This window comes from Peromyscus leucopus, chromosome 10, assembly GCF_004664715.2.
Source record: "Peromyscus leucopus breed LL Stock chromosome 10, UCI_PerLeu_2.1, whole genome shotgun sequence".
Taxonomy (NCBI): domain Eukaryota; kingdom Metazoa; phylum Chordata; class Mammalia; order Rodentia; family Cricetidae; genus Peromyscus; species Peromyscus leucopus.
The window spans coordinates 4,639,052-4,666,621 of record NC_051071.1 but is presented as its reverse complement, the minus strand read 5'-3'; the positions used below and the strand labels follow the sequence as shown (position 1 = coordinate 4,666,621).

Below are 27,570 nucleotides of genomic sequence, written 5' to 3'. Positions count from 1 at the left end.
TCAGACTGAACCACTCTCCATCTTGACCTGAGTGGGCACCCAGCAGCACCTGCTCACCATTGATCTCTCAACCGCTCACCTCAACAGAAGGCAGAAAGCAGACTTTTTAATAAGCTAAAACGATACTCACGATAGGATCTAGCCTACACTTTCTTATGACCGACTTGATGTGGGTTATACAGAATAGGGCAAAACTGTCACCTTTACTACACAGATTCTCAGATAAAGACTGGACCTCAATTAAAGCTGGCTGGCAGATTCAAGAAATGAACTTAATAAAAAATGAACAGTACACAAAAGCTCTAAACTCTGCTTGAGCAATATAAAAAAGATGTGATTTATCTAGCAATCGAATTTAACCAGGCATTTTGGGTTTCTGTTTCGTTTCAGTTTTGTTTTTCCTAAGTTTGGCAAGTGTACACATCCATATGCTGGTAGATGGGACAACCGAGAGGAGGAGGTCGACTTATTCTTCTGCTTCTCACCTGCTCCACCACCTAACCACTCCATTATCTTAGGGTCCTTTATAAAGAGCTCTAGCTCTCTGCAGCAGAAACTGATTACCTGATAATGAGTGTCCAGGCTTCTGTTTACCACATATGCTAATTATGTATACCTAAGTGCCAAATACACAAGCAACTGAACACTAAAGTCAAGTTTTTACTTTCCCGAATAAAGACTGATACAAGTAGTTAAGTTGGGGCAGGTGCCATAAGTGGATGAAGTCATTGCTTAGTAGGCATTAATTAATAAAATTAAAAACAAAATTTGTTTTGGAAAAATAATATGAAGACAATAGGAACAAACAATATAGAATTAGTTATTATGTGAGTTAAGTATCTTTTTTAATATTTTTATTTTATAATTAATTTCATTTTACATATCAGCCACAGATTTCCCTGTCCTCCCTCCTCCCACCCACCCCCAGTCTTCTCCCCCAATCCACCCCCCATTCCCACCTCCTCCAAGGCAAGGTCTCCCCTGGGGAGTCAGCCCAGGCTGGTAGATTCAGTTGAGGCAGGTCCAGTCCCCTCCTCCCTACACCAAGGCTGAGCAAAGTGTCTCAGCATAGGCCCTTGGTTCCAAAAAGCCAGCTCATGCACCAAGGACAGGTCCCGGTTCCACTGCCTGGGGGCCTCCTAAACAGTTCAAGCTAATCAACTGTCTCACTTATCCAGAGGGCCTGGCCCAGTGAGTTAAGTATCTTAAGTAATAATTTTCATAGTAGCTAAATCTCTTAAACACTTATTATAGGCCAAAGAACATTCTGATAACTTTACATTTGTTTTATCCAAACACTTTAAAAACTTTACATGTACTTTATCCAAACACCTTAAAAACTGAGTGCTGTCATCAGGCACATTTTATAATGTGAAAACACCAAGACATCAAGATCAGGCAGCTTGGTGGGACTAGGATGCCCACAGGACATCGTCTGTCTAAAGCAGTCTTAGTTTACCTGTTCTGGTCCAGGTAGGTGTTCTCTTTCACTCTAAGTTACTCAGTTACTATTAAAGGCCCCACAACAAAGCAGAGTGGGCACCATGGCTTGGGTCCGAATGCAGCTACTGTGAGGCACTCTTCCAAGACTGGCCTTGCTTTCCATGGAGCAGGTTGGGTTAGACCCGAGGGATTTCAGTGTTCACTCTCTCCTATCATACCCTCCATTTCCTATGTGGTTAAAATGATTCCAGGTAGTGGTAGCACTCAAGAAAGAGTCCTACTTCTCAGGACTGCCCTCTTATCTCCTTTGGGCAGAGGAGTTTGCTCTGTCAGCCTCCACTCAAAGCCAGATCTGAAAAGTTTTAAAGTCACACTCTGTCAAGATAATACTTAACTAGCTACTTTCCTAATTTGGAATGACCTTCATTTTCCTTCAGCCTAGCCTGGAAAGCCAGACCAGAGTTATTTGTAACTGTCCTTAAGACAAAAGCACACATATGTGCTTTTACTTTCAGATACAATGGACTTTCCTTTCCCACACTAATATTACATATAATAAATTATAATATATAGCATATATTCTATAAAAAAGATAATATATAACATAGAATATGTACACATACCACATATAATATACATATATGTGTATTATATATACACACACATTCTCTTTTTCTTTTTTAAAAGGATTTTGGAATTTTTATTTGATGTATATTAGTGTTTTGTCTGCATGTATGTCTGTGCACCATGGGCACGCAGAGCCTGAGGAGGTGGCAAGAGGGTGTCAGGTCCCCAGAAGAGGAGTTACAGACAACTCTGAGCTTCCATGTGGGTGCTGGGAATGAACTTGGCTTCCTCTGGAAAAGCAATCTGTGTTCTTAGTTGCTGAGCCATCCATCCAGCCCCACTTCGTTTTCTTTTCTTGTGTTTGGTACTGTTTTGGTACACTTTGTTTTTATAGCAATTCTTAACACCAACTTAATGCCATTAACCTCAACCTAATGTCATGAAAACAGAAGACATGAACACAAACTTGGGAGGCTCACACATCTATTTAACTTTAAAATATAGCGCAAGTGGCCCCAATAAGCAGAGTAACATGCCTGTTAGAGCCCGACACTCCAACAAGAGTCACAGGACTCTGGCTTACTAGTGAGTGTTTTATTCCTTCCACTGCGTTAGGCAGTGAGACTCCAGCTGCCTTGAGCTTTGGTCTCTCCTTGACATGATGGATGGCCACACTAACATCTACGGAATGGTGCCCAGCCCTCAAATCTCCAATTCTATATTCCAAGCATGAGCTGCAGCTGCAATGAGAAAACACTTCCTAACAGTTACTATTCTAGTTGATCCACAGGATAGCTGATCCATCCATGATGGATCCTCACTAGGTCTCAAAGGTAAGGAAGTAACTCTCCCTCAAAAACCAGACGGCACTGGGCATGCTGCCGTGTTACCAATGACGTTAGCACCACAGGGTGAAGGCGCTAAGGCAGGAGAACTTTGAGTTTGAGGACAGCTTGTGTCATATAAGTCCCTGTCACAAACAATCAAACAAGCCTGGCTGGAGAAGCGGCTCCATCGACAAAGTGCCTGAAGCACAAACATGAGGACTTGAGTTTGGTCCCTGACACCGACTCGAAAAGTGTGTACAGCAGCCTGTGTGCTGAAAGCACAAGGAGGGGCCTGGGAGTTGCTGCTGGCCAATCAGTGAGTTCCAGGTCCCATAACAGACCCTATCTAAAAAAGTAAAGTGTAAAGATACCCAATGCTGACCTCTGGCCTCCAAATGTACACACACACACACACACACACACACACACACACACACACACACACACATACACTCACTCACCAACAGATCCAGCCTTTTCATGGAGTAAAATTTTGTTTCCCCCAGGAAAACAGGGTTCTGACCAGCTCTGTAGCAAATGGTAAGTGTTCTCATGTTTCCTTAACATGTAAGTTTGACTCCTGGTAGCCTAGGCCAGGTAAAGCATGTCCTTCAATGCTTGATTCTGTGGAGGGTCATATTTTTCCTGCAATACTAATATCAACAAAAGGGGACAAGACTGGAAACCATGGCTCTAAAGGCTTCCTGTCTCAAATTTTCACCTTGCCTTTAAAGTTGAGTCTCTTCACAGCCAATGGAAAACAGCCTTGGGAAAAGGGAGAGTTAACTGGGAGAGCTAAAGATGTACTTGCGGTTCTGAAACAGTAATGGCCTACCCTTTGTTTCTATTCTCAAAGGAAAAGAAACAAAGCAGAAAATTCTGAATTCTCAGTTGAGATTGCTCATGATTTCTAACAGAAATTGAATCTATGGTTAGGGGGGAAGGGGAAGGGCGGCACTAGCTCAGGGGTCTACAGAGCTGGTGATCTGGTTTTGCTCATGCACACTTACAAAACAGGATGGGCTACTTCTAACCATAATTTTATTTTGTGAGGTTTACAGCCACATTTAAGTGAAAACTCCCACTGAGATTTCTTGTATACGAATCAATCCAAAGACTTCTTGGTGGAGAAATAACACCTCTTGACAAAAGTTGTGCTCTCAACTTATCAGAGCTTTCATTTCAAAATTTCTAGAAAAGTTGATACAAGGTCAGAGAGAACAAAAAAAATATTGAATCAATTTTTAAAAATTATGTGTTTGGGCTATGTGTTAAAACCAATTCACCTAGTATAACTATGGTGTCATGATTTTGTTTATCCTTTTCCTGTCAATGTTAAGTTTAAAACATTAAAACAACCAAATGTGGGGTGTGGGGGGAGCTCTATACAGACATATAACCAATTATGACTAAAATTTAATTAACACTGGGACTGGGGAAATGGCTCAGTTGGTAAAGAGCTTGCCATGCACGTATTAGGACCTTGAATTCAGATCCCTGACATCTACATAACAGCTAGGCATGGACTACGCATTTCTAATCCCAGTGCTAGAGATCCCTCAGACTTGCTGGCCAGGATGCCGAGCCAGATCAGTGAACTCTCAAAATAAATAAATTAAATAAATAAATAAATAAATAAATAAATAAATAAATAAATAAAAATAAGAGAGCAATTTAGGAAGACACCCAACATCAGCTCTGGCCTCCACGAGCACATGCACACATATTTGCACACTCATGAACAAGTACTCACCCATAAATACCTGCCTCCTCCACAATTTAATAACCCTGCCTAGAGTCTAATTTGTAATAGAAGAAATCTGGCTCTTCAGTCAACTGTCCTAACAGCAAAAACAGAGTTTCTCCCCAAGGCAAGTGATATTTAAAATATATTTCCAATATTTGTGCTTTTTATGAAAATAACTATACTATATATTCTATTAAACTGAATGCCCAGGACAAACAGTAAAAATAACTAACAATTCCAAGGTCAGGTTAGTTTAGGGAACATGTATGTCATTCCACAATGCCTACAGGCTCTGTAAGTCCTTCACTTAAGTATTACACTTACTCAGCCCACAACTTCCAATTATTTTCTAATGAAATGGCCTTTTTACATAACAGTATGTTAACACACTGAAAAAATAGTGCTTTTTAAGGAAGTTGATGGGAAATCCTCAGTTACATCCTATTACTGACATCCTGTCTTGTTAGCAACTTCTAAAGGTCACACATATTCAGTTTCCTTAGGGTCATTCTTGCCTGCTCTTCTTGCAGTGGGGCTCAGTTAATGCCTGGTTTTGGCCAGGTAATCTGCCTCCACACATCCTGTTAGCCAGAGTTTCTGGACTGAAAACAAGACAGTAAAAACCCTGCTATCCTATGACAGACATGTGCCATGAGTCTCAATGGATGGGGCATTCATAAACAGGAATGTCGAGATGTGACAACGAAACCACATGTACGGAGATATAAGGAGGACAAGGAGACAGCAGAATAAGCACAGGACAAGAATACATCTTTAAGAAGCTCACTGTGAAGCCGGGCAGTGGTGGCACACGCCTTTTAATCCCAGCACTCAGGAGGCAGAGGCAGGCTGATCTTTGCGAGTTTGAGTTTAGTCTCTTCTACAGAGCAAGTTACAGGACAGCCAGGGCTACATAGAAAAACATTGTCTTGAAAAACAAAACAAAACAAATAAACAAAAAGTTCGGTGTGGTATAGAGAAATTTAGAATTCTCTATACCACACTGAAAGCACTAAAAACCAGCAAGTTAAAAAAAACATCAGGGTGTTAGTGTCAAATTTAGAGTGATCAAATTTCTTTGCAAAGTCTTGAGAGGCAGAGGAAAACAATAGGGCAGTGAGAGAAGTAACGCCACTAGCAAATGCTCACAATGTGCCAGACTCTGAGAAGTGATGTGTTTAGACTGTGTACTTTGTCTTGACACTGTGGTGGTTAGTAGGTAAAGACCTGGCATCATGTCCCTTTCACACATCTCTTCCTTTCAAAGCTCTCCTATGGGTCCCAGATTATACCGAATTTTATAACTTGCCTAATACTAAAAGAAATGGAAGTCATGTGATTATGTCTGCACTCTTTCTTCTACACTTACAGTCTATATTAGTGGAAAAACATAAATTATTAAACATTTTTATAGAGTTTTGAGTTTCATTACTCGGAGGACCTTTGAAAGAATGTAAAAGCATGGAGACTGAAAAGGAAGCTAACTGTCACCAAATGGAAAGCCCTGAGCTTTGAAGGAATACAAACCTCTTAAAATCAGCATTCTAATTGTTTGCAAGGGATATAGGCACTTCTCAAAATAAATTTTACTTTTTCAACTTATAAAAGTACATATTTGTTACAGAACACTGGAACACAGGGAAGAACAGAGACAAACAAAAATCACAGGTGATCCTCTCACCCCTTACCCAGAGCATCATGTGTGTTCTCTTATTTATTTCAGATCTTACCATTTAAATCACTTTGTTTTGCTTTCCCCCTTGTATTAAAAACTTCTCATTTCTAAAATCTGTATTAGTCTAACCACTTACATTAACCTTTTATTCCCAACAACAATCCTATCTGGTCTATATAATGCTTCTGTCATCCTACAAGGAAGGTTCAGTTAACATTACTATTGCTGCGATGAAACACCATGATCAAAAGTAACTTGGGAAGATGAAGGCTTATTTTTCCTACACTTCCACAGTCTTGTTCATCAACTATGGAAGTCAGGGCAGTAACCTAAAGACAGAAGCTATAAAGCAGAGGCCATGGAAGGATGCTGCTCACTGGCTTGCTCCTCATGGCTTGCCCAGTCTGTTTTCTTATAGAACCAGCCCATCAGCCCAGAGATACCACCACCCAGAGTGAACTGAGCCTTCTTCCCACAAATCACTAATTTAAAAAATGCCCTAAGGCTTGCCTACAGCCTTATCTTAGGGAGGCATTTTGTTAATTGAGGTTCCTTCCTCTCAGATGAATTTAGCTTGTGTCAAGTTGACATAATATCTAGCCAGAATAGTAATTGAGGCAGAAAAGGGTTAATGACTTGCTCATGCTTATGAAGAAAACAGTGCAGCTGGGATTCAGACACGGACAGCATGGGCCAGAGTCAGCACTCTAAACTACCACACTGTATGGCATCTGTAGCATTCTGTCCTCCAATTTACCAATATGGATACCTGGGCTATTATCTAACATTTTAAACCATGTTATAATATACATTTTCATAGACATCTGAGGTACTACTCTAAGCCAAACTCTTATCATCCCAGCAAGTTCCATTTATTTTCAGCTGGCCAACAACAGCTGTAGAAACGTCTACATGGCTTGCATTTCATAAACCAACTCGCTGCTCCAGCTCCCCATGGTCTGACTTCCATGTGGCCCTCACCTGTCCACTCCACTGCCATCTGCAGATTTCAGTCGATCCCATTTGCTGTCACACTGCACAAAGGGCCACTAACATTCTGCCTCTGTTCCCTGCCACCCCCAATGTACACAAGCAAATTCCACATGTTTTTAATGTCTGGAATATCTTAATACTCAGCTTATTCTTTCCTTGCCTTTTAAGCTTGTGCTAATACAGAGCAAAAAGATGAAAGCTATCCTGTAAGGTTGATGAAATGCACAATCCAAGGAGCGGCCTGAGTGGGCAGGTAATGGTGTACTCAAGTACGCAGTGTACTTTCCTATGGAAAGAGGAGCTTCAAAGTTCCCATCATCCAAGGACACATTCAAATCAAAATGGAAAGACAAAACAACAAAAAAGTGGACATCAGTAAGTGCAATTCATTTTCTAACTGCCAAAAGTACCATAGAAAATACATCATCCAACAAAAACGAAGGATCAAAACATATGAAGAAGCTATTTGGGGCCAGTGGAAAAGTCCTTGCCTCAAATGCACAAAGCCCTGGGTTCAATCCCTAGTACCACTACAACCACACACTCACCCACAAAATACAGAAGCTGTCTCCATACTTTCCATGTTACAAAAAGTATATTTATACATTCTAAAAGCGTATCTAAATTCAACTTATTGACCAAAAGGTATAATAATTATAAACAATAAATCTCTGAACAAGGCACTTTCATAAGTGGAAATGTTGAAAGCAACAAAAGAAGCAAAATTTAGAATACAGTTGGGAGGTGGTGGCGCATGCCTTTGATCCCAGCACTCGGGAGGCAGAGTCAGGTGGATCTCTGTGAGTTCGAGGCCAGCCTGGACTACAGAGTGAGTTCCAGGACAGCCAGGGCTACACAGAGAAACCCTGTCTCAGAAAAAAAAAATAGAATACATTAAAAACATAAAGAAAGTAATATGAGAAACAGCTATTCTAACTATAAAATTATATCTATATTCAAATTTCTATTACACTTTACATTTATTTGTTAAATGTCATCTTACATATTTCAAGAAAATTCAAAAGGAGCTTGGTTTACCTGAAGCCCCTCAGAGCTCACTCACTGTTTCGTGAGAAGTCCCTGTCCTGCTTCTGCTCATTAATACAAATACTGCATTTCAAAAGCAAGCATTTTACTACTGAACCCTCAAACTAACTGGCTGTTTGTAGCCCTAAAGGCAGCTTCCACCTCTATAGACTTTCCCAGCTCTCTCCGCAGCACCAATAGGCTCGCACCTGTACAGGACCATCCTAAAGAGAGCTCCCTAAGGTACTTTTTTTTTCCTTCACTATTTTGGCTTGAAAACATGACTTTCTATTGGAAAGAACTGAAAGAACACAGTCACAAAACTAATATGATATATAAGCGTGCTTTCTTATACATCCCAGGACCACCTGACACAGTGGGCCGCACTCTCCCACATCAATCATCAATCCAGAACACACCCCACAGGCTTGCCTATGGGCAATCTGATGGCTGCACTTTCTCAATTGAGGTTTTCACTCCTCAAATTACACTGGCTTGGGTCAAGTTAACAAAAAACTAATCAGGATAATATAATACTAGCCAGTATCAAGTCCTGCAGACAAACCATTAATAAATATGTATAAAAAACAAACAGGCGGAGTCCACAGGGTGATACTCAATGCCCCTTATTAAATATCTAAAATATAAGACTTTTTTTTTTTAAACTTCTAGGGCTCCAACTTTCATTTAAGTCAGAAAATTAGTATATGTTGTAGTAAGTGGTAAGTGTGGGAAGGAAGCATAAGAGAGGTGTGGAAAGGCATTACCGAAAGGCCCAGCAAAACCATGCATCCACCATTTGCATGGAGGCAGCTTAGTTCAAGACTGAACTCATATTGAACCCCAAACAAACATCAGAATGTTGTTCTGAGTGGGGAGGGACGTGATGCTTTATTGCTGAGAGAAAGGCTCAGTGTTGATGAACATTTAAAGAGGAACTGACATAAAAAATACTAGAATCATTGCTTGCCCACATTTACTTTTAAAGACCACCAAAATCTAAAAAGGCACTAAAATAAAGAGAAAAGCAATCATCCCCACTTTTTGGTAAATGAACAATTTTGCTCAAGTACAATGACAACTTTCAAGCTGGTCCGTTAACCTACAGCTATTTTAAGGCAGGCCTGTCACATAGCTTGCTCCCAATCTTTTGGCAGTTCTCCAACACATGCCAATGTTTCCACCCAGCCCTGCTGGAATCACATGCCATTTATCTCCAAAGACACATCAAGTAACACGACGCTACATTTCACATAAACCTGCTATTTATTCCCATCAAGTCACTCTGAACAATGCCTTCCTAGGAAAAAAAAATTCAGACTGCCATCTGTGTGGGTGCAGCCTAGTCCAAAAGTTACTACTTACACTGGTCCCCCAAAAAATTTCAGAATGTTGCACAATGTTAGAAGAAAGACTGTATTATTGCTCAAAGAAAGGCTAAATACTTAACTATAAGGAGGAGCAAAAAGGGAAAATAATGACCAAATCCAAAAGAAGGACACTGGACTGTGGACTCCAAGTCCTAGGCAGGTGGTTACTGCCTGCACTTTTAAAGCACTCTATTGACTGGGTATATTTTAAAGGACAATTCTAGTTTTTAATGTACTCCATTACTACCAGGAAAAGAAAAATTGAACTAAGCAATACATCTTGTAAAAGTCAAGTGTTGTTCTCTAATTGTTAATATTTGGAAAAAAAATAAAACCCTCTTCAAAAACAAGCTGGAATGGTTAACCACATGCTGTTACATTCCATTCTGTCAAAAAAAAAAAAAACATATCTAATGGGCACATTTGAGGCTTTTGCTCTGCACAGCTGCCCAACATTCCAGCATCAAGCCAGCTACTGATACATGCTTTACATTAAATGTCTAGTTGTTTTAAAAATAGAAAATATTGAGGAGCAATTCTGAAGTATGACCCATGCAAGTCACAATTCCATGTGAACAAGTTTTCTTTTACAAGAGGGCAACCCAGCAACAATATATACTACAATTAATAAGTACACACATGCAAACACTAATAAAACACAAGAAAAATACATATAAAAATCCAACTGATATACAAAACAACTTTTCTTTAAAATAAGATGACAAATTGGCCTGACCTCTCACTAAAATTTTCCCCTTCAAGAAAGATTTTTTTTTTTTAGAATTCCTCTGAACACTGGTGTTCATGGTGTCAGGAACAAATACTTCAAAAGCAAAATAAAACAGAGAGTGAGAACCATCTGATTATCAGGGAAACTCAAGAATTCCTTTAGCAATGGGTTTTGATTTTAAAACAAGCAAACAAATCAACCACAAAAACCCTACATTTAAAACAACCACCCAAAAATCTGTTTAAAGTTCTCTTCAGAAACAAACCAGAATGGTTAACCACGTACTGGTAGATTTTATGTGCTGGGGTCTTTATTTCCCAAATGACACCTAAATGTCTCTGCTTTGAGGCCTTTTTCTCAGCTCCAATCAGAGATAAGTTGGGAATCTTGGGGCAGTTGACAGCAGAATTATCAAGCACTGTGAGAAGGACCAGATCCCTCTTAGAGATGCCACCTGATTGATACCTCTGGATACCACTGGCCTCCAAAATAATGGCAGGTGCTCTCAGGCACTCAGAAGTCCAGCCAAGACCACATTCCAGCTCTCTGTTCTCCTCTAGCCTGGGCCACTGGAACCTTTTGGCAATGTCTGGGCTGGCTGCCACTCTAGTGTCAAGACCCAACATTTGCGGCTGCCTAGAGGTCCAGCTGAGGTCTCTACCCAGTTTCAGCAGAACATCAAGCATTTCCCTTGATGGGTTTCTGTCACCTGCTAAGAAAAGATTCTCACCAGGTTGGGAGTTTCTGAATCCCATTTGTGTAAAGGAGCCCACCTAGTGCTGCCCAGCTCCATTCCAGTCAAGTTCAGACTTCCCCATCAACCTGGGAGAGGAGCTGTCACTGCCCTTTAGACACTTCCTGTTTAAATCAGGAAGAACATTATCATTTGCCATTTTCCAGGAGTCCCACCATCTCAGATATGTAGAACAACAAGTCCAAAGTGCCAACAGAAATCGCTGGAAAGGGCTTTGTTTTCCAATTAAAAGGTATTTATGCATTCTTTCCCTTGATCAATTATTTCCCTGGTTCATGTGTCAGAAAAGGGTCAGCCACAAGACCAAGGCAGCAAAATTCCCTGCCATCTCTCTGATGTTCTAGGGATCACAGAACTGCCTTACCTATCAAGCATGTCTATTGCTTTTTATTAAAACAGAACCTAGATCTAAAGCTTTCTTCAGAATCCAAGTAATTCAAAGACCCTAAGAAAACCAAGCTCTAATATATGCTTTCAACAGCTACAACCAAGCTAAAGTCAGTAAAATGTATTACAAAAAAACCCAGACTGTAATAACCACATCCATTCCATTGGCAACACATTGTGGCATAGCTGTTTCAATGACTCTAAAATCTGAAGACAAAAAGTAAAATCAGATGTTGGTTGTCCAACCCATCTAGAGATACTTCCAAGGGAACTGACCAACTCTAATGGGAATTCCTTTCAAAACAAAACAGAAAGCACATATTACCTAATGAGAACTTCATTTCTGGTATTTTTCCACTGGAGAGAAGTATCTATCATGAATACATTTTATATTCTGTTTCTTTACCACTTTTAACTGTTCTTAAAATAGAACACAGCACCAGACAGTATTCATGTAGTGGTTTTGACTACAGTAAGTAATCACCATTCATGTGTTGCCATGCTGTGTGTAGACAGAAGAGTGGTGAGCGTCATGTGATTACGGACTGCCAAGCCTCTGTGACTTAGCTTGAGATCTGATGACTGGTCCTCTGTGTTGGTGAGCTATGAGGGGTGGGGTGGGGTGGGGGGAATAAATACCAAAATGTTAAGTGCCTGCTTCTGGTTGTAGAATACTCAGTCATCTTTACTTTCTACATGACCTAGAGCATTCACCTACTATTTTGGTAATAAAATGATTTAAAAAATATTTTTGAGCCAGGCATGGTGGCTCATGCCTAAAATCCCAGCATTTGGGAGACTGTGACAACTGGATTACTCCAAGTTCAAGGCCAACCTGAGCTACTTAGGGAATTCTAGGACAGCAAGCTACCCAGCAAGACCATGTCTCTAAATCAAACAAACAAACAAACAACAAAACCCCTATACATACACATATAAATATACAACACACACAGACACCCTAGAAGTCACCCTAGGTGTGTTCCTCAGGAGCCATCCACCTTTTTATTGTATTTTATAGTATTTTATGTATATAAGTGCTTTTCCTGCATGTATGTATGTGCACCATGTGTGTGTCCAGTGTCCTCAGAGGCTAGAAGAGGGAGCTGGGTCCCCTGGAACCGGAGTTATAGAAAGTTATAAGCGCCGGGCGGTGGTGGCGCACGCCTTTAATCCCAGCACTCGGGAGGCAGAGGCAGGCGGATCTCTGTGAGTTCGAGGCCAGCCTGGTCTCCAAAGCGAGTTCCAGGAAAGGCGCAAAGCTACACAGAGAAACCCTGTCTCGAAAAACCAAAAAAAAAAAAAAAAAAAAAAAAAAAGAAAGTTATAAGCTATCACGTGGGTGCTGGGAACTGAACCTGGGTTCTCTGCAAGAACAGCCTGTGTTCTTAGCTGATGAGCCATCTCTCTACCCACATTACTTTTTGAAACAAAGTCTAATTGGCCAATTAGGGCAGGCTGCCTGGCCAGCAAGCACCGAGAATCCACCTTTCCCTTCTTGCTCAGCCATGGAATTACAAGCTTTATCATATGGGTTTGGAGGGTGGAACTTAGGACTTCAGGCTCGTGTCAAGCACTTTACCAACTAAGTTATCTACCAGCTGTCTATTTTGTATTTGTTACATGACATATTAATTTATGCATTTCTGAAAGCATATATTCTTTACAAACCACTGGGGAGAAACCCAATACATCATGTACACTAGCAGACAGTATCAAATATTTGGGGTACTTAAAAAGTGGTAAGAAAAGAAGTATTTTAATACTATTAATAATCCTCAGAAAAGCTTTCATATACTCCAGGTTAAAAAATACAATGGAAAATGACCGAGTATCACAGACCAAAATAAGTTTACTTTAATGAACAATGTAGGTTTTCCCTTCCCTTTAATCAAACAGGACAAGGGACAGGAAACATGCCCTCCCTCAAGACTGTCAAGCTGGTAAAGAACATGTCAGAAAAACATGTGGCACCTGAATATTCAGACATGGTCTGAAAACAAACACACTAGAAAAACTGTGTTTTTAAGAGCCACCTAAGAGGGCAGGGAGACAAATTTTTTGCAAAGCCAAAGACCATAGCCATTACAGACACATGGCCTCCTCGACACTGTTTTTGTCAGGCTCAGTTCCTACATCTTTTCCCACACTCTAAAGAAGTGACAAGGTCTAAAAAAAGGAGTATTTAATTGAGAAATGGGGAAATCACTTTAAAATTAGTATACTTCATCCTTTCATTACTGATACTACTTTCCCCTAAATTCTGGTAGAAAAAATTTAAACAAAAGATGAGCAGCTTGTCCAAGTCACCCATGTGTTCAATAAAAGGTCTTTTATCTTCTGAGTACAACATATAAAGTATATTCTTTATATGTATATATATACATATATACACATAAAGTATATGTGTGTCTATACTGATGTATAGACACACACATATATATACACACATATATACACATTATATATGTGCACATAACTAGAATTTATGTATAGTTCTAGGATTTAGAAAGTAACTTTTATTCAAATTTAAGCCATGCAGACCTTTGAGATGGCTCAGCAGGTAAAGGCACTTACCTCTAACCATGACAATCTGACTTTGGTCCCTAGAGCCCACATGGTAGAGGACAGAACTGACTCTTACAAGTTGTCCTCTGATCTCTGCATGCACACCATAGTGTGTGCTCACACACACACAGACACACTCACACACAATAAATAAACAATTTTTTTTCAAATTTAAGTCATGTAATACTACCATCATACTTTCAAATCCTGGCAAAACAATGTATTCAAGAACTATTTACCAAATCCAACTAATAATGCAAAGTAATCTCAGAGTAGCTGCAAATGGAGAACATTAATAGTATAAGTGCTTACTGGGTAAAAAGAACAGTTTATGAAGAAATGTGCTACTTTCACATATTAGAACCTAAACTGATTAAAGGCTTGTTTCCAGCAAGTGGTCACTACAGCGTGTGTTAATACATAAAATCCACTGGTGACACAGTCTTCTACAAAAAACAGAAGTTAGAGTAAGTAATTTAAGAGCTCTTCTGATGTAATTTTTTTTTTTTTTTTTTTTTTTGCCAAGCATTATCAAAAAGTAGCTCATACAGATTAGGCGTTCCCAAGAGGAAATTCAAATGAACCGAACGCCTACTATGTGCCAGCACTGTACTGCTGTCTCAGTGACTAGATGAGGACGTAGTAGTATTTGTTTTTTCGGATGAAGAAAGTAAGTGGGCCAAGGCGAGGTGCAGCCACACCTTGCCATAGCCACATAGCTAATGAACAAGAACATTAGGATCTGGGCTCAGACCTTTTGGCTTTTTCCAAGGTTAGGAAAAATTTCTGTAGCAACAAAGTCATCCTCAATAATGTGGATTCTGACTTCATTAAATTACAAATTTATGAAAAGAAATGATTAGATTTTCTCCCAAAACAGAAATTAGCAAGTAATATTTGTAATGTTTCATCTACAAGGGAAGAGTGGGCAAGGTACCTTCAGAAGCCCTACAAATCAACAAAGAAACATTTTAAAGAAATGTGAGCTAAAGACTGAACATTTCAGAGAACACAGAGTCCAAATGGTCAATAACAGAAATACTCCATCTCAGTAATCAAAAAAATTGCAAATAAAATAATTTTTTCACAAATATCAACTGGGTTAAGATTTTTAAAGCTAGGACGTGAACTAATGATGAGGTTCCAGAGTAAACGCAATGTTTACAAACCTAGAGCAGTAGTCCAACTGCTACAACTTGGCACCATCTGTTAAGGCTGACGATGACGTAACATTCATTTCTTGGGCAGACATGGTGTGTATGTGTATGTATACTAAGAGACAGGTACTCAAGCCACTCACATCTGCCCTTTTATAGCAGTAAAAAAAACAAAAACCTAGCATCAATCCAAATATCCACTTATAGTAGACTGATGAATAAGCTGTGGTTGTATAGAATACCTACCACCAGCACTGCAAAAGAGTGACGTATAGAAGCAAAATTTATGAATTTTAGGACTAGATATTAACTTAAAAGGCAAGTCAGAAGATATATAAAATATAACTTTGCTTATTTAAAGTTAAAATATACAAACAAGACTTTCAAGAGAAGGCTAATCCATAGACATAGAAATGATAAGCACAAAATGGACACAAAGGTGGAAGCACTCACAAGGTAGCATAAGGTTCATAGTTCTCATCCACTACTCAGTAGTCAATACTAATTTGGGAAAAACAGTTCTAAGGAAAGAATAGAGCCAGGCAGGACTAAATGCCAAGAATGCAGGGGGTCTGAGCTCTCCAGAATCCAGGTCCACTGTCTCAAAGTCCTCTTCAGCTAGTACTGATTTTAAACTTCAGAGGTATTTTAGGAAGAAGCACAAAACACTGACTAACCTAGATAACCAATAATAAACAGGACTATCCAGATTTCTCCATCTAGTGACAAGAAACATGTGTGTATACACATGCCCAGACATACTTCAGCATGAAAAGGAAGCATACAGGAAGCTTTGAAATTTTACAGATTTATTGCTCCTCGTGTCTATATGTGTGTATGACGGGGAGGGGCATGTCACAATGCACAGGTGGGCAACTCTGTGGGTCTTCTCTCCTCCCAACACTTCATGGGTTTAGAAACAGGACTCAGGTTTTCAGGTTTGTGCCTTCACCCACAGGAAGCTTTTGACATTCTGAAAGAGCAGGACAGAGTTCCTTAGCTGAATGTTCAAACATCCTGTATATTTTATTAAAATGCAGAGATTGACTGGAAAGTTCTGGAGTGGACTCCATAGGGTGCAATCCTAACAAGCTACTGAGGGATTCTATTAATGGTGGTCCATGAATGAATGATATCAAAATGCTGTTTCCAAAGATGATTTTTTAAAAGATTTACTTTGATTGTATGTGTGTGTGTGTGTGTGTGTGTGTGTGTGTGTGTGTGTGTGTGTGTGTGTTGTGTGTGTGGGTACGTGCGTGCGCGCCTGTGAAGTCAGATTCCCTGGAACTGGAGTTTCAGGCAGTTGTGGGTAGCCTAACATGGGTGCTGGAACCAAACTCAAATGGTCCTTTATTAGAGCAGTGGATACTCTTAACCATGGAGCCATGACTCAGTCCCCAGAGATTATGTTTTAAAATAGAAAATATATGTCTATCCAACTGGAATAAGTTTTACTCATTAGTTACAAAAAATGTTATTCTTAAACTATATAATCTTGAATACAATATAATGACTACCAAAAAAATCAGAGAATTAAACTTGGTCTTTTGAAGAAAAGGTTAAAATGCATAGTCTGAAAGCTTACAAAAGGAATCCTCGGAGCTACAGTGGTAGCTTTTTTTAGCTGAGACCCTGGCTCCTTCCTCATGGAAGGTTAGTCTGCATGCCTATAACCTGCAGAAGGACCCAGGACTACACGAGGAAATCTACAGAATAGTAGAAAAGGCCTCTTAAAAGACAGCTGCTGGTGAGTGCTCAATCTAATTAAAGGAGTATCACTGCTGAGCACAAAAGTCAGAAAGTTAACTAAAATACTAACAACAACTTGGACTGTAAGGTGATCGCTAAAAATACACTCTTTAGCCAGGCAGCAGGAGGATCACTTAAGCCCCTGAGTTTTAGATCAGTGGATCTCGTCTCAAAAACAACTAAGTACAAAATAGGATCTTAACATGAAAAGCTCAGAATTTTGTTTTAAAAAACACATCCGGTTATCGCCCCTTGCGTTTAGCTAAATCTGTTTTGCAGTGAAGTCCTTCTATCTCAAAATCGTGTCTCCACATGGAACGCCACACTTCATAACGAGACAAAAGGACCAAATGACACCAAAGAGGTGTCAGGGTTCTGCTCAGGATGATCTCCCTCCTTGCTTCTCACCAGTGACAGATGACCAGGACAGTGCTTTCCCCGCCCAGGACTTCTCATTACTGCAGAGATGACAGTCACAAAGTGCTTAAACCAACGAGTCTGCAGCTGGTGTGAAGTCAGGACAGCTAAACCTCCTGCGACATCAACACGGTATTTTTACAACGTAGTAAATCCAAAATGTCCGCATAATCCATGCACACTATACTCAAAAATTTTTATGCAACATGGTTTTAGACAGCCAGCACAGCCGTGAAGCTCAGATCCAAAGTCCCATCTCTGAACAGCCCTTGAGTATTAGAGGTTCCAAATAATATATTACACACACCACACATACTCCACAAACACACTAAACACACAACCCTACACACACATCACATACACACACACCCCACCCACACACACACACATTTCAGGCAGTTCTACTCCACACTAACAGATTCATCAGAGATTAAAAACAAAACAAAACAAAAAAGCAGGTCCACCCTTGGCTCTGAAAGGCTGACCTTGTCTTCCAGTCATCATACTGAAGTCTGCCTTTCACAATTACATTTTTGGACAGCCTGGGGTGACATTTGAAATTTATCTCACTTGCCACCTCATGCTTCATAAATGAAATACAGAAAGGGACATTTCCTGTGTACCAGTGGAGACTTAAACGATACTGGGAACCAAATACCAACAACAGAGGCTTCAACCCCTGTCCTCAGCAACATCTATGAAAATAGGTACATAAAATACATATAAACAACCGTAAGTGAAGCTAGTAACCGTCATAACCCCGTAAGTCATGCCTGGAGGGTTGATTTGACTACCTGAACCTACAAGTCTGGTTCTGAAGTCAATCAATTTGCTACCAATCATGACATTTATCAACAAATCCTTAATAGAGAATCCAAATAAATAATTGCACTTGTGCAGAAAAAGCAGATTAAAAAACAGGCTAAAAGAATCACAAAATTTTCTTTTAGAACAACCAATGGAATGCTATATTTTAATGCATGTTTCTAGAAGCGTATGATTTGAAATGAAAAATCATTTCACTTCAAAGATGGTTTCCTAGGGGAAAAATCCATTTTCTCAGAAATGACCAAAGATAGACAAGGAACTATAACGTCATGACTATGACGGTCTAATTAATAATCACCAACTTTTCATAAATGATGCACTCAATGTCTGTCTGGGTTGTGGCTACGGTTTATGAGCGATGCACAGAAAAGCTGGGAATCCACACCGAATGCACCACAGCCTCGGCACACCGCTGGGCCGTGTCCTTCTGCGGCCCCTCCCTCCAGTGCTGGTCCCTGGTTAGCATCAGACTCCCGCCCTCCCGCATCCGCAGGACAGCTGCTTTGGCCTGCATCAGTGCTGCAGGGCGCGCCTTGTCCCCCACTGCCAACAGGCGGGGCAGGAAGAGTCGCCCCCAAACCGAAGGCTGCCCCCCTCACACCCTAGGTGACCTGCTCCTCCCAATGCCACATCTCGCCACAGCAGCATGACAAGGTAGAAGCAGTTCTGGGCGCAGGCAAAGGGCTGCTCTGGGCCTGGGTGGGGCCGGGCGGGGGCCGCAGGCGCCGGATGGCTGTGCCAAGCCCCGCCGGCGAGAAGCCCGGAGGCTGCGATACTGCTGCATTGTGCTGCATCACGGAGAGGGCACCGTAAGCCATCCATCTTGCCAAAAACGCACATCCCCGCCCAAAGAGCCCGCACAGAATCCATTTTCTCTTCTGCTGAAGCACTCCCACACGTCCCTCTCCTCACTATCTGCTCTGGCTTGACTGCAAAAATAACGGGCAACGCGTTCCGTACAGCCTCCCCCCATTCGACGGCAGCACCTGGCATCTCTCCTGTCACAAAAACAAAGAAGGCTCCGGGAGCGGCTGCCTTGAGCCGGTGACCAGAGGCTTCCAGGCCACCTACCCCAAGCAGGGCCCGAGGGTCCCCGCGCCCTCACTAACCTGTTGAAGACTGGATGGCAGGAGGCAAGGCGGGCGCGGCGCCCCAGGGCGGCTCCCCCAGCCCTGCGCGGGCGCGGGACTGGGCGCGGCGGGGGCGGCGGGGCGTGCTGGGCTGCAGCGGCGCAGCCCGTACCACTCTGGCCGCAGCCCGCGCCGTTACGCACGGAGCCTAGAAGAGCCCCTGGGAGACCCCACACTCGGCACCCACCCCCGTGACAGGGCCCACGGAGCGGGTGGCAGGCGTCCTCACTGCGGAGTCCGCCGCGCCCCGAGGGCCGCCTCCCCGCCCCCACGGCCTCCGGGGCGCAGGGCAGCAGCAGCGTCACGCGCCCCGGCCCGCGCCCTCCTCCGCCCCTCCCCCCGCAGACAGCCTCGGGTGAGCTGGCATCCTCCTGCCTCGGGCCCCGACCTACCTCCGGGGGTGGGGTGGGGGCGCCGGGGTCCCGTCCTCCTCCCGCTCCTCGACGGCCGGGCGGGTGGGCCGGGGAGACGACTCCGCGGGGCTGGCTGCGGCTGGGGCCGGGGCTCACAGGACGGGACCAGTGGGCGCTGCTGCGCGGGGCTGCGCGCTCGCTCCGAGAGGAGAGGCGGCCGGGGGAGGGACTGGAGGAATCCGCAGCCTGAACGGCGACAGCTGCACTGATTCCGGGGGCTGGGCGGGCGCGGGGCGGGGAGGAGGGAGGAGAGAGAGCGCGGGGCGGGCGCGGCAAGGCTCAGCGTCGGGAGCGCGCACACGCCTCCAGCACCTCCCGAGCTTCAGCGGCTCCTCCCTGTCGCGCGCCCTCCGCCCTGCGCGCAACCCTGCAACCAGGCAGCTGCCCACCCGGCGCGGGCTCGGATGATGCGTGGAACGGCGAGCGCGTGCACGCTCCCCCGAGCTTCCCCGGCCCCGGGCCGCGCTCCCTGCGACAGGGTCTGGCCTGGGCGGGGTGGGTACGGCTGTAGCAGCTACCTCGGGAGCCATAGGACAATGGGGGCTTTTGTCCCTGCATCCGGCGAAGGCCAATTACACGTTTAATTTGAAGCTAATTCGATTATCGCCATGGAAAAAGACAGGCTAATTTTCTCGGTTACTTGGGCAGCCTCTTCTCGCCCGCGATGTTCACCTTTAGAACGCAATGGAGAAGGAGTTGCACTGGGAGGTTTGGGTGCATCATTTGATTGGTTTGAGCTCAGTGACAATGTCCAGCTTGGAGAAGGGTTATGGTGACCTCTTGGAGGGAAGCTTTGGGCATTGGGGCCAGTGACGCGTATTTCTTCAAGCGGTTAATGTATTCCTCCATGGCGAATGCTTTTTCACCTTTCCCCACCAGTGTAGCTGGCAATAGCCTACAAGTGGTTTATCCAACTCCTGCCTCATGGCCAAGCACAGGCTCAACTTTAACCTGAGGCCAGGTGCTCTGTCCTGGATCTTTGGGAGTGAGGTCTCCCAGCTGCTGTGGAGGACCCTGAGATGGCATGAAGATTGGAGTTCTCCCGCTTCCATTTTATGACACTGGACGTTTTCTTGAATTTGTGTCAATTGGCCCTCACAAACCGGCCCACTGGCCACCCTGTCATCTCCCAGGCTGTGCAGAAATCCTATAACTGCTCTCAGGGAGAAAGGGATGGTGAATCATCATGACTACGAATAGAAGTGCTCTTTGGAGAACAGGGTCTGGAGAAACTGGCTTCCTCCGGGTTCTGTAAGATGCCCAACACAGCACTGTGGACTCTTCAAGGGAAATTGGCCCTTGGCTTAAAAAGCCCAAAGCAGTGTTCCCTAAAGATCTGCTCACCAGCTTAAAAGCAACCCGGGCTGGTGGCTGCTTATTTTAGTGTTAAAATAGAACAAAATTCAATTGTTACAGCACACCGAATGACTGTTCATTTCGGGGCCTTACTATCAGTTTGGATTTCGTACCAATGTTTGCTTTTGATTTCTATACAAAAAGTTGAGGAAGGCAAGTAATTTTCCTCAGAAGGTTGGTAACAGCCAGGTCAGTTCCTTCAAGGGTAGTATTCTTTGTCTATTTGTTCTTTTGAATTATTTGTTCACTGAAGAGGTACTAAAAAGTATTTGTTGAACTGAGTCAAACAGCATCCCCATGGAAGCTGCTACCCTTATTGAGTAATGAAGGAAATCCACTAGAAATGGAGGTTGTTTCCTTTCACAGGTCTATTGGTGGGTGCTGGCATCACCACCCACACTGTTAATAGATCACCAAAGAAAACCACATCAATACTGGGAAATGCCTCACTTTAAGTTCTTCCAACGGGATTGTGAAATGGTAACACCTGAGTGCTCCCTGAATCACAGATAACAGGAACTTAAATACATCTTCTCTTGATGGATGACTCATCTCCTCTTCCCATTCCACCCCCACAACCAGTAATAATTAGTACAAAAAAAAATGTGAAAGGCATGGATTCAGACTCTCACTATAAACACTTGCCTCACCGTTCCAAACTCTTGTCTGTTGATGGAAAATAAAAATCACCCAGGAGAGACCAGTTCTAAACCTGGAGATGTTATTTGAGACGATATCTCTGCAAAAGGCAAATATTTAGAAAAAGAAATATTTAAAACTTCAGTTAGTGGTGGTGACAACTCAAAATATCCTCAAATATCTCAGAATCAGTTTTGTAAAAGTTTTTATCTTTACTCTAGAATTAAGGTTGATGAAAAGGAACCTAGAATTTATCATATCTATAACATACTACTTTCCATTAAAAAAAAAAAAAACACCCTGTGATTATATATGGCTGTGTCTTCCAGAGAAACAATGTGGGCTTTGGTTTGTTTTTGCCTCATGAGACAGGATTTTACTTTATTGCCAAGGCTGGTCTCAAACTCACAGCAATACACCCACGTTAGCCTTTTCAGTGCTGGACTTGCTGGCATGAGGCACGATGCCTATTAGAAATATTTTATCATGAAAGTTTTGTAAAGAGTTTGGTGACTTAGCTCTGTACCTAGGCTTGGTCTCCAGCAGGAATGAGAGGCACTCAAAAATCACAAAAGTTTTGCAGATATAAATGGTCATTTTAACTTTCCATTTAAAATATGGAGGGGAATGTCGTTAACATGTATTAGTAACTGTAGACTGTGTTATGAAGCAATAATACAAAACTTCCAAATCTTAACATACAGGTCCCTAAATCAACAAAGGTCCATTCATTGCTTTGTAAAGTCAGCACTGGTTGAAAGAGGCTTTCTGGGCTGCTGTCTTCCAAGTACCAGCTCAGCACCCCAGGACACTTTAATGTTAGGGCGTCTCCATGTCAATGAGTGCTTCCACTTCACCGTAAGGGAAGCCTGTGATAGAGGTTAGGTGCCAGCAACTAACAAATGACATTCAGTCTCTTACTCCCCGTTTCATATGCCAAAGTAAGTCATGTCACTACCCCTGAAACCACATCTGTGTAAACAAGAACATTGTCTACTACAACCATTTAGTTTAGAAAAAATTGATACTCTAATTATTCCCTTGTTATATTAACCCAAGTAGAACCTATCTTTTTTCATACTGATCATAGCCTTAACCTTCAAAATAGAACAGATTTTTTAAAACCTGAATACATTTTCTTAATTTTTATTTATTCTTAAACTGCCCTCTTTTTAACTCCTATGAAGCAAGGGAAGTTTCCTCAACATCAAATAGTTACGAAGAGTCAAGGGTGGTAGCACAAGCCTGTGCTCCCAGCATGCAGGACTTGGAGACAGGAGGGTCAGGAGTACAACTACTTACCAAGTTTGAGGCCAACCTAAGCTACATGAGACCCTGTCTCAAAATTTTTGATTTTATATAGAAAAAAAAATCCTAAAGACATATGTTCAAACCACCATCATGAATGAATACTTTTTGACACTAAATGTACAATTGCAGATATAAAAGTAATTTATTAAATATATACCCAGAAGAGTATAATCTGTTCTAAAAGAGAGCAGTGGGCAGTTAAATCACTCTTTCCTGAATTTTCCATTATAATGAGTAAGAAACCTGATTATATGGTAATATAAATATAAAGGAAGTTTATAAACCAATCAGAAGAGTCTCATGTTTCCTATTAAAGATTTCTGCTTTTACTTGAATTGAATGTGATTAATGGTAATCATAAATAGCAACTAGTAAGGCTTTACCAAGAGTGTAATATCCAAAACTTAGAACTCTTAAATAACAAAATCCCAACTCAAAATGGGGAAAGTACCTGAATATATTGTTCACCCATGATACATAAGTATTCAACAAGCTCCTAAAAATATGCTCAACTTCACCAGCTATTAGGGAAGTAAAAATTAAAAACAGAATAAGAAACTGCCTCATACCCATTAGGATAGTTATAATTAAAACAACAAAGAGAAATAAATATTAGTGAGAAAGTGTGAAGATGGGTGCTTCATTCATTGCTGGTAGAAATAAAAAAATTATGCAGCCACTGTGAAAAAGTACAGCAGTCTCTCAAAAAGTTAAGTGTGCACTTACTATATGACAGCAATCTCAAAATAATTAAAAGCAGCTATTTAAGGAAATAGTTGAACCTAACATGATGAATAAGTGATATTATTCATGATAGCTAAAAGTTAGAAACAACCCAAATGTCCATCAGGGAATGACTAAACAAAATGTGTTATATATACTATGAAATACTATTCAACCATAATAAAGGAAGAGTACTGATGATATATGCTATGCTGTGAATGAACCTTGAAAACACTAAGTGAAAGAATCCAGATAAAGAGGTCCCATGTTATATTATTACATTTATGTGAAATATTCAAAATAGGTAAATCCATGGAGATGGAAAGCAGATTGGTGGCTATGGGTAGTAAAAAAAAAAAAAATCAGAGAGAAAAAAATGGAAAAATACTGCAGAATGGATATGGTATTGGTTTTATTTTGGAGTGATGAAAATATTTTTGAACTAAATAAAGATGGTGATTTTGAAGCCTACTTATTAAATGAAATACTGCTGAATGTTCACTTTCACCCAAGTGTGGTGGTGCACACTTGTAATCCCAGTACTCAGAAGGTTGAGGCAGGAGGATTGCTAAGAGCCTGAACCACAAAGTGAGCTCAAGTTCAGCATTAGCTACACAATGATGTCCCAATTCTATAAACACATAAACAAATAAACGTTAAAAATAAAAGACAATGGTAATTTTTGTTTTGTTTTATGCATGTCATTTAAGATTTTAAATGTATTTCAAAAATAAAAACACTTGAAGTTCCTTTTTTTTTTTTTTTGTTTGTTTGTTTGTTTGTTTGTTTCAAGGTCCAGTAATTCCCCAGCTGGCTGAAAGCCTTCTTCAGGCTCTTTAGATTTGTCCAATTCTCCTCTTTTTTTTTTTTTTTTTGGTTTTTCGAGACAGGGTTTCTCTTGTGTAGCTTTGCGCCTTTCCTGGAACTTGCTCTGTAGACCAGGCTGGCCTCGAACTCACAGAGATCTGCCTGGCTCTGCCTCCCGAGTGCTGGGATTAAAGGCATGCACCACCACTGCCTGGCCAATTCTCCTCTTGAGAGAGGATTTATTAGTTATCTCCTAGATATGTACTAACCTATTCCACCTGCATATTTCCAGAGAGTTGGTTCTAATTATCACAACATAGAAAGGTAAGAGTGATTCTGAGTTTCTAACTGTAGGAATGAAATTAACAAGGATTTCCTGGAATCTCTCTTAAGTGAGTAGCTGTTAAAAATAAAAAAGGAAAGGCTCCAGGTACCCACACTCCCAACCCTGGTGACACGTGGTTACCAAGCACTTGGAATGTGACTAGAATTACAAGGACTTGACTTTGAATTTCACTTAGTTTTAATGAATTAAAATTTAAATTTAGCACTTATAGAGTGCTTTCTTAACACTCACAAGTCCTGGCTTTGATTCCTAGAACAACAAAACAAAATGAAAAAGTGACTTTTTAGTACTTACAATTTGATTTTTGGTTTGTTATTAGTAAACTTTTTTTTAACTTGGATCTATTTAACAGTAGATTTTATGGACTCTATATTAGATTTCAAAGACAATTAAAAAAGAACTAAAATATCTCAACATTTTGTTTTGTTTTGTTTTTTGTCTGTTTATTTTTCGAGACAGGTTTTCTCTGTTTAGCCTTGGTTGTCCTGGAACTAGCTCTGTAGACTAGACTGGCCTCAATCTCACAGAAATCCGGATACCTGCCTCTGCCTCCCTAGTGCTGGACTAAAGGTGTGCGCCACCACTGCATGGCTCCCAATTTTTTTTTTTTAACTACACTTTATTTTGTGCATGTAGGAGTCCATTCTGTGGGTTCTGGAGATCAAACTCGGGCCATTGTTCTTGGCATGCTCATCAGGTGAGTCACCTCACCTGTCTTCAATTCCTGAAATTTAGACATGCTGAAGTGACACAACTGATATAAAGAGTAAAATCAGTTCTATTTTTTAAAATTAACTTTACCTTTTTATGTTTACAAATGTAGCTGTTGGATATTTTAAATTATGTATGTGGTTTGCATCTCCCTTTCTATTGGAAAATGCTGTTATAAACATTGTCAAATAAGATTTTCAGTAATTGAATCCTCAGGCTTAGGAAAACTGAAGGAAAGCAACTAAAATTTGGAATATGCTACAAAATTATAACTTTAAATAGAGGTCAGATGTCCAAGTTCCAGGTTCTCCTGCATCCCATCAGCCTCAGTGACTGTGGGTGGGGCAGCTAGTCAGGATGCTCTTCTGTGAGCAGAAGTGTGCTGTCACTCTCTGCAAGCCTGCGTAAGACCTCGGCAAGGACAGAGCGCCATTGCTTCCAGATAAACCAGTCCAGCCTCCCCCAGCTTTGACACAGTTTGCTGGCCAGTGTAAAGGGTTCATGCCTCAAATTTATTAAAGAAATTGCAGAAACTCAAAGAAAATCAGAAAAAAAACATTTCTCTACAGACACCAGAGAAGGTCAGAGGCAGTTTGTTCGAGTATTCCCCTATCTAGAGCAGTGGTTCTCAGCCTTCCTGACATTCCGTGGTGACCCCCAACCTTAAAATTATTTTTCTGCTACTTCATAACTATAATTTTGCTACTTTTGTGAATTGTAATGTAAATATCTGATATGTAGGATATCTAATTTGCTACTCCTGCGAATGGGTCGTTCAACCCCCAAAGAAGTCAGGACCCACAGGTTGAGAACCACTGCTCTAAATTGAGATCTTCAATTCTGTCTGCTTTGCCCCCTAAATAAAAACCTTGTGTTGGGATAACCTAATTTCCACCCTACCCTTCTGATGTGGATTTAGATACATGGCCATAACATGAATGTGATGTCTCTCTGTCAGAAGATAAATGGACTCCCACCCTGACCCTCTGGGTTGTTTCTTATGGTTTACAGACTATTTCTCTCCCTGGTTCCTTCAGTGTCTTCTCACTCTGACTTAGACACAGTGGCTTTCTGTATGTCCATACTGGCTTGACTTTGAGATCCTCCTATCCCAGCCTTCTGAGTGTTGGAATTACAAACATTAATGCTCATACACTCCACAGAAGTTGTTTCCAAACGTTTTAAAGAGGAAATAAGATCTGAGACATTTTATTCATTAGCCTTTGATATAAACATATAATTTTAAAATGTAGTCAAGGATACCTTTTTCCCTCAACTGACAGTTTCAATAAAATTGTAAAAAGGTGGTTTTTAGATGAAGGCTGCATGGATGGGGAAAGTTTTAAGCACCTGGATTCTTAAGTGCTTATGTTTCAAACAACCCAACTTGAAAGCCATCCGCTCCTTAGTAAGTGGTGCCAACGTGGAATAAGAAAAGAAAAGAAAAAAACTTTAAATAGAAACTCCCTTTGTGTTCAGTGAACAGAGAAGTAATTTGTTTTCTGAAGGGGGCAGGAGGTGGAGGTGGGGTGGGGGTGTTTGTTTTTATGAGGACTGCTTTGAAGAGCTCTTCTGAGGCCTTCCCAGGAATGGCCAAGCAGGAGTTCTGGGTAAACACGGGCCTGTCTCAGCTGCAGAGACATCTGTGCTTTCCTGATCTTTCCAAAGAGGACTTTGAACTTGAACAAGCTGAGAGATAATCCTTACACTGGATCTCAAATTGCTAGGGACTCTGTAATAGAGATATGTATGTACACACACACACACACACACACACACACACACTCACACTGAAATAACGTTAAAGCTATATACCCTGGGCTGGTAAGATGGCTCAGTGCTGTACTTGAGTTCAATCATCAGAACCTGCGTACAGTCACAAGGAGAGAACCGGTT

The 27,570-nt window shown here is 41.5% G+C and overlaps 1 protein-coding gene across 3 annotated transcripts in view; it reads right to left on the bottom strand.

Moving 5' to 3' along the window:
* Window positions 1–19,976, bottom strand: part of Sptbn1 (spectrin beta, non-erythrocytic 1) — a 174,544-nt gene extending 154,568 nt beyond the window's left edge. Inside the window, exon 1 of one of the 3 annotated variants that reach the window (XM_028891552.2) lies at window positions 19,761–19,976. The gene's annotated coding sequence lies outside the window, so the exon portion shown is untranslated. Of the gene's footprint in view, window positions 1–19,347; window positions 19,436–19,760 lie in introns of those variants that run through there. The other 2 variants (XM_037208906.1, XM_028891551.2) reach the window with 2 other exon arrangements.
* Between the last annotated feature and the right edge of the window lie 7,594 nt (window positions 19,977–27,570).